The sequence below is a fragment of the Hemicordylus capensis genome, chromosome 15, assembly GCF_027244095.1.
Source record: "Hemicordylus capensis ecotype Gifberg chromosome 15, rHemCap1.1.pri, whole genome shotgun sequence".
Taxonomy (NCBI): domain Eukaryota; kingdom Metazoa; phylum Chordata; class Lepidosauria; order Squamata; family Cordylidae; genus Hemicordylus; species Hemicordylus capensis.
In genome coordinates, this window is record NC_069671.1 from 8,497,967 (window position 1) to 8,504,683 (window position 6,717).

Sequence of the window (6,717 nt, forward strand, 5' to 3'; positions counted from 1 at the left end):
CCTGGGTGCAACACAGTTTTTGATTGCGTGGATGACCTCATAGCCTGGCCTGGTCTGACAGGTTCATAAATTACCAAGTCTGATGCTTGCTTTGCAGTGCAGTGACATATGCACACACCCCCCGCCCTCGAATTGCTCCTGGGAGAGGGAGAGAGAGAGAGAAAGCGAGAGAGAGATTTTGTTACAGTCATTGACTCAGTACATATGCAGAAAAATAACAGCAATATCATACATTTTACAGCAGTCGTAGATAGTAAACAACATGGATTGCTTGGCTCCCTTGTTGGCTATCTAAGGCTCCTGGTATTTGGAAAGTTAGACAGCTCAGATCCTGTTCTTGCCGTGTACACTGCTCCAAGTCTGTGGATTGGGCAGCATATCAAATCTTTAACAAATGAATAAATAAATAGTCGGGAAGTTGCCTCCCTCACACACCACTGTCACACCACACAACTGCCTCCAAGCTTGCGGCTTACAGTGATGTGCTTGTGGCAGTTGGAGACCCACACAAAAGGAAAATGGTATATGCTTGTTGGATGATGTACCTGCAGGGTTGACATCTATGTCTTAAATACAAAATGATGGCAGCAGGTAGTGTCTCTCTCTGTGGATGATTGGTTACTCCCCATCACTATATGTCAGCCTCTATTTTGGTCTGCCGCTTTTTGGGCTGTACAACTGAGCCCTCCGGTGGTTTTCAGACTACAACTGCCATCATCCCCGGCCACAGTGGCCAATAGTCAGGGATGATGGGAGTTATAGTCCCACACCTGCGGGGTCCAAAGTCTTGCAGCCTTGCTATATATGGTCCTATATCAACGTGACTGAAAGGATCAGGCAGAAGCATTCTTACATTTTGACTCTATTAGCTGCTTTCAAGAGCCCACAGCTCTTCTTCATTTTCATTTGAAAACTGGCATGTGCTAAGCATTCTGGGAATATTGGTTTTCCACTCCTCTCCCCACAGACAAAATAATTTCATTTTCCAACCCAGCTCGAGCAAGTTATACGCAGGCTTCTGTTCAAAATAAAGCAATTATTTGATGAGCTTCTAACGGAAATGTCATTTGGATGAAGCATGTGCCCCATTTTTTGAATGTTATTACACACATTTCCCTTCATCTGTTTTCTCTTCATTTGGTCACTCATTTGGGCATGAAATCTGCATATTCCATTTCTTTAAGGGGGGAAAAATACCCTTTTGCTTAGAGAGTTTTCTTCCGAAACTTCCTGATTAAACACATTTCATCTAGCAAGTTAATTGTGTGAAGGACTCTAAAATAGAAAAAAAAGTAGATGTAAATTGAACGGGAAGTGAACAGATGTAACTTTAACTCTAAAAGGGAGAAAGTCAATGTAACAGAAATGAGTGGGTTCCTAGAGTAGCCTTCTGGAGGGAAATGTATACGGGTGAAACAAATGCTCATGGGTATGGGAACTGGTATTCCTCCAAGAATCCTTCAAACTCTGCCTTTTTCATTGCAGGCTGGCTCTCATGATCTGACAATGTTAGTTGTGCCACCAAATATCGGACAGCAGAGGGATGCAGTGATGTGTGTGCTCCCGGTTCCAAATCATCTGCACGGTAAAAATGACCAGGAAGTGATCATGTGTGAGGGGGGTCAATCGTGGTTGCTCAGTGCAGCAACTGGCATCATCCCCCATCCTTAGAAACACAGGAAGCTGCCTTCTACCGAGTCAGACCCAGGGGCCATCTAGCTTAATACTGTCTACACAGACTTGCAGCAGCTTCTCCAGGGTTGCAGGCAAGAGTCTCTCTCAGCCCTATCTGGAGATAGGGCTGGGGGTGGGGGACACCTGGAATTAGTGATGTGCAAATCGATTTGACTTGAATCTAGGTGATCCGAGTGATTTGAATTCGAATTGAATCACCCCTTAAAAGTGCAATTTGATTTGAATTCATATCACGTTTTCAAAATTGGATTCAAATTCTATTTGAGAGCCATTTGGCACTTTTAAAAAACCATTCAGCCCCACTGATTGGTTAAAAAGTGGGCCTAAACAGGGTCGAATCCATTAGAATTTGATTAGAATGTTCAGACCAGATTTGAATTTGATTCCAATTTGAAACAAATTTTTGGAATTTGATTTGCATTTAAAAACAAGTTTTAAAATGCATTTCATGCACATCTCTACCTGGAACCTTCTGCACGCAAGCATGCAGATGTTCTTCCCAGAGCGGCCCTATCCCCTGAGGGGAATATCTGACAGTGTTTATAAGTAATTTTTGCTTTGCAAAAGGTACAATTTACCACAAGACCAGCCCTAATCAAATCTAAGATCCCCAGTTGCCTGAAGTGACCAATCACGATTGACCCCAGTCATTTTCACCATGTAGATGATTGGAAATTGGGACCGTGTGCACCTCTTCCTCTCTTTGCCTCCTGACATTCGACAGCATAACTAACATAGCTGGATCATGAGAACTCTCCCTACATCTATTCACTTTCCCTGAAGCTCTTCTCACGATCTGTGAGAAGAGCTTCTGTCGGGTCTGTGGGGAGAGAGGGTTTAGCCCAGGTTTTCCTCTTACCTTGCTTCCACACAACCAAAACTTGAGAGCACACACAGCTCCCAAACTTGGGTAGAACACAGTTTTTGATTGTATGAATGACCTCGTTGCCTTGTATATATGCTGAGACCATCTGAGCACGTCCTCCTGCATTTCATGTAATAAGCAATCCTGGCTGGTACCTACAAGAGCCTGCCCAATGTCCATAGACATTTCAAAGTCTGTTGCCTAAATAGACGACATTAGCATATTGTTGGAGAAAAGAGAGATGCACATTAGTTGTTGCTTGACCCCTCTGACATTGATGAATATAATAGGCAAATTGCATATTCATTGCATGCCGTTATGAGCTCTCCTTCCAAATCATGATCTATTTCCAAGGCAGCCTTTTGCTCTGAACAAGTTGTCCATCCTTGGATTAAAAGCGGTGATGGAGTTCAAAGGCTAACTCTCCTAAGGGACCCATGGGCCGCCCAGTATATCTCTCTCTGATGGATTTCTCTGGACATTGCTAACCTTTACGACTGGGCCTCCATGATCACATCTCACTCATCATGGAATGCAAATTGCCTTAATGCCTGCGGTCTCCCCAAGTACATCATGGCTTAAAAATATGATGCCGCTTGGCTTTGATGTCTGCATCTGTCTAATCAAACTTCCCGTCTAAACTCTTCAGAGGCAGATCAAACAGTTTGTCATCATCAAAATACTGTCTCTGAAAGCATCTGTCTTTTTACAAGGAATTAGAATGGGCAGCTTGGGACCCTCATCACCCGGATGGCTCTGTGTTGCTTTATAACTTTTGCTTTTCTGCTTTGGCTTCTGCCATGGGACATCTTGGTAGCATGACAGAAGACAGCACACTAACGAGAACGTTATTAATCAACCTCCCTCTTTCAACTGCAGATCGGTAACTTTGGCTCCTGCAATGATTTCCTTCTATTGAGCAGGAGGACACAACTATTTCTATGGCTGTTACTGGTGTCTCCCTTCAGTTTCTTTTTAGATTCCAGGCCTTTGGAGACAGGGAACCATCCCCTCCCTCTCACCTTCTTCTCCCTCTCCCTTTCTCCCTCTTCTCCTTCTCCTTCTCCCTCTTCTCCTTCTCCCTCTTCTCCTTCTCCTCCTTCTTCTCCCTCTTCTCCTTCTCCTCCTTCTCCCTCTTCTCCTTCTTCTCCTTCTCCCTCTTCTCCTTCTTCTCCTCCTCCTTCTTCTCCCTCTTCTCCTTCTCCCTCTTCTCCTTCTCCTTCTACTCCTTCTCCCTCTTCTCCTTCTCCCTCTTCTCCTTCTCCTTCTTCTCCCTCTTCTCCTTCTCCTTCTCCTTCTTCTCCCTCTCCCTCTCCTCCTTCTCCTTCTCCTCGCAAACTGCTTTCAGAACTTTTTTTTTTGTTGAAAAGCAATATAGAAACAATTCTTTGGGGCATTCAGACTAAGTTATTCAGTAGTGCATCTCTGGAGTTAATCAATAGTGCTACTTCATTTTAATAGGACTTCTCAAAATTAATTTAGTCTGGATACTGCCCTTCGGCAGCACATATACTAAAATTGGAATGATACAGAGAAGATTAGCATGGCCCCTGCGCAAGGATGGCACGCAAATTCGTGAAGCGTTCTAATGGGAGACTTGATGTGTGAGCACTGTGTGTGAGCACTCCTATCTTAGGAGATGCAGCCATTCTGGGAAGAGCATCTAGGTTCCAAGTTCCCTCCCTGGCAGCATCTCCAAGATAGGGCTGAGAGAGATTCCTGCCTGCAACCTTGGAGAAGCTGCTGCCCGTCTGTGTAGACAATACTGAACTAGATGGACCAATGGTCTGACTCAGTATATGTCAGCTTCCTATGTTCCACTGCTGGCAGCAATTCATCAGGGTTACAGCTACTGTTCTTCCTATTGACATGAATGGGTCTTCATCAATTAGTCATAACTAACCTATCTCATTGATTCCAGTGGTGCTTAGTCATAACTCACTAGTCCAGATATGGCCCAGTTTATCCACCTGGTTGTTCAGCACCTGGGACAAGATTTCCATCCATCTGCTGTTCCTCTGTTCCCAAACAGCAAATTCTTGTTTGTCCGGAGCACCATTCATTTGTAGGCAAGTCCAGGTACTTTCAGAAATGACACACACTTGACACTGGAAAGATTAAAACAACAATGTATTTAAAGGCCCTCAAGGGTATTAGTTTCCTCTACTGTTGCCAGGGCGTCTGCCTTGTGGCTTCCAGCCATTGACTGCTACTGGCTCCAGCACAAAAATGTTAGACCGTCTTCATCTCTGTCCCATCTTGTTAATACAGTTTTCGAAGCAACGTTCCATTCTGAACGCCTTCCAAAGAGGGGGGCATGTTTGCAGAGTTGAGGCAGACACATAGTGGCGGGGAGCCACCAATCAGTAGTTTGAAATCATCGTAATACTGGGTTTTGAATGTTCTTAATCTTTTCAATGACTTTAATGGTTAATTGATTTAATGGTTTCAGAGATTTCGATGGTAAACTGCCCAGAGACACAAGTTTGGGGCGGTATGGAAATACTTTAAAAATAAATAAATAAATAAATAAATAAATAAATAACTCATCCATTGTGGGGTTTCCCGCTCCCCCTAAATGAAGTGCCAAGCTGACACGAGTTCCTTAAAGTCACAAGCATGCTCTTAAGGCCCTTGGACATATTCATAAAAGAAAGAATCCAGCAGGGTGTTAGACAGTTGCCAAGATGCTGTTGATCAAGCATCATGCTCTGACCTAATTATCATGGAGTGATCAAACTTGGGCCTGGGCTATACCACTTCAGAATTAATCATCATCATCATCATCATCATCATCACCATCATCATCATCACAATTCAATTTCTATACCGCCCTTCCAAAAATGGCTCAGGGCAGTTTACACAGAGAAACAATAAATAAATAAGATGGCTCCCTGTCCCCAAAGGGCTCACAATCTAAAAAAGAAACATAAGAGAGACATCAGCAACAGTCACTGGAGGAGGTACTGTGCTGGGGGTGGAGAGGGCCAGTTACTCTCCCCCTGCTAAATAAAAGAGAATCACCACATTAAAAGGTGCCTCTTTGCCAAGTTAGCAAATGCAGTTGAGGTAGACATTGAGTAGAATGCAGCTGAGGGCTCACACCAGGGTCACAGCTGACCCCTGCTAACTGTGCAAGAGGCACCTTATAAAGTTAGGGGAGCAGAATTCAGAGCAACTAATTGCATAATGGTTTTGAGGGGGGAGGAGGAGGAGATCATCTACCTATTCACAGTTATTCTCATGTTATCTTGAATTCAGGAACAGCAGTAAATTTCCTAGCCACCTAATGGTGCAGCGGGGAAAAGACTTGATTAGCAAGCTAGAGGTTGCTGGTTCAAATCCCCACTAGCATGTTTCCCAGACTATGGGAAATCACCTATATCAGGCAGCAGTGATACAGGGAGATGCTGAAAGGCATCATCTCATACTGCATGGGAGGAGGCAATGGTAAACCCCTCCTGTATTCTACCAAAGAGAACTACAGAGGAGAGCTGGTCTTGTGGTAGCAAGCATGACTTGTCCCCCTAGCTAAGCAGGATCTGCCTGGGTTGCATTTGAATGGGAGACCACATGTGAGCACTTTAAGATATTCCCCTTAGGGGATTGAGCTGCTCTGGGAAGAGCAGAAAGTTTCAAGTTCCCTCCCTGGCAGCATCTCCATGCTAGGGCTGATAGAGATTCCGGCCTGCAACCTTGGAGAAGCTGCTGCCAGTCTGTGTGGACAAGATTGAGCTAGATAGGCCAATGGTCTGACTCAGTATATGGCAGCTTCCTATGTCCCTGTGTTCCACAGAGCTCTTTGTCACCAGGAATCGACACAGACTCGACGGCACACTTTATCTTTACCTAGTACATTTCCTACCTGTTTCCTGCATTTCTGGGAAGGGTCTATTCACTTTTAAAATGAATGCCCTACAGGCATTCCCACAGAAACATGTATGAGTGTACAGAAATCCGAACACAGGTACCACATCATGTCTGAATAGGGCTCCAGAGGTGGTTCCTCTAATAGTTATCTCAGCACAAAAGCAAGTCACTATGGGGGTAGACATTCAAAGATTGGCTGCATTCACACATAATGTGGAACCGCAGGTCCAATGGAAAAGCATCTTCTTCTTCCAATAGATCATTCTTTCAATGGATCGTCGGTTCCG

General features: G+C 44.4%; 1 non-coding gene across 1 annotated transcript; it reads left to right on the plus strand.

The window, feature by feature from the left end:
* Window positions 1–4,050: 4,050 nt before the first annotated feature.
* Window positions 4,051–4,155, plus strand: LOC128338272 (U6 spliceosomal RNA). The gene has a single exon (XR_008312559.1). It is a non-coding gene; the product is annotated as a U6 spliceosomal RNA (small nuclear RNA).
* The last annotated feature ends 2,562 nt before the right edge of the window (window positions 4,156–6,717 follow it).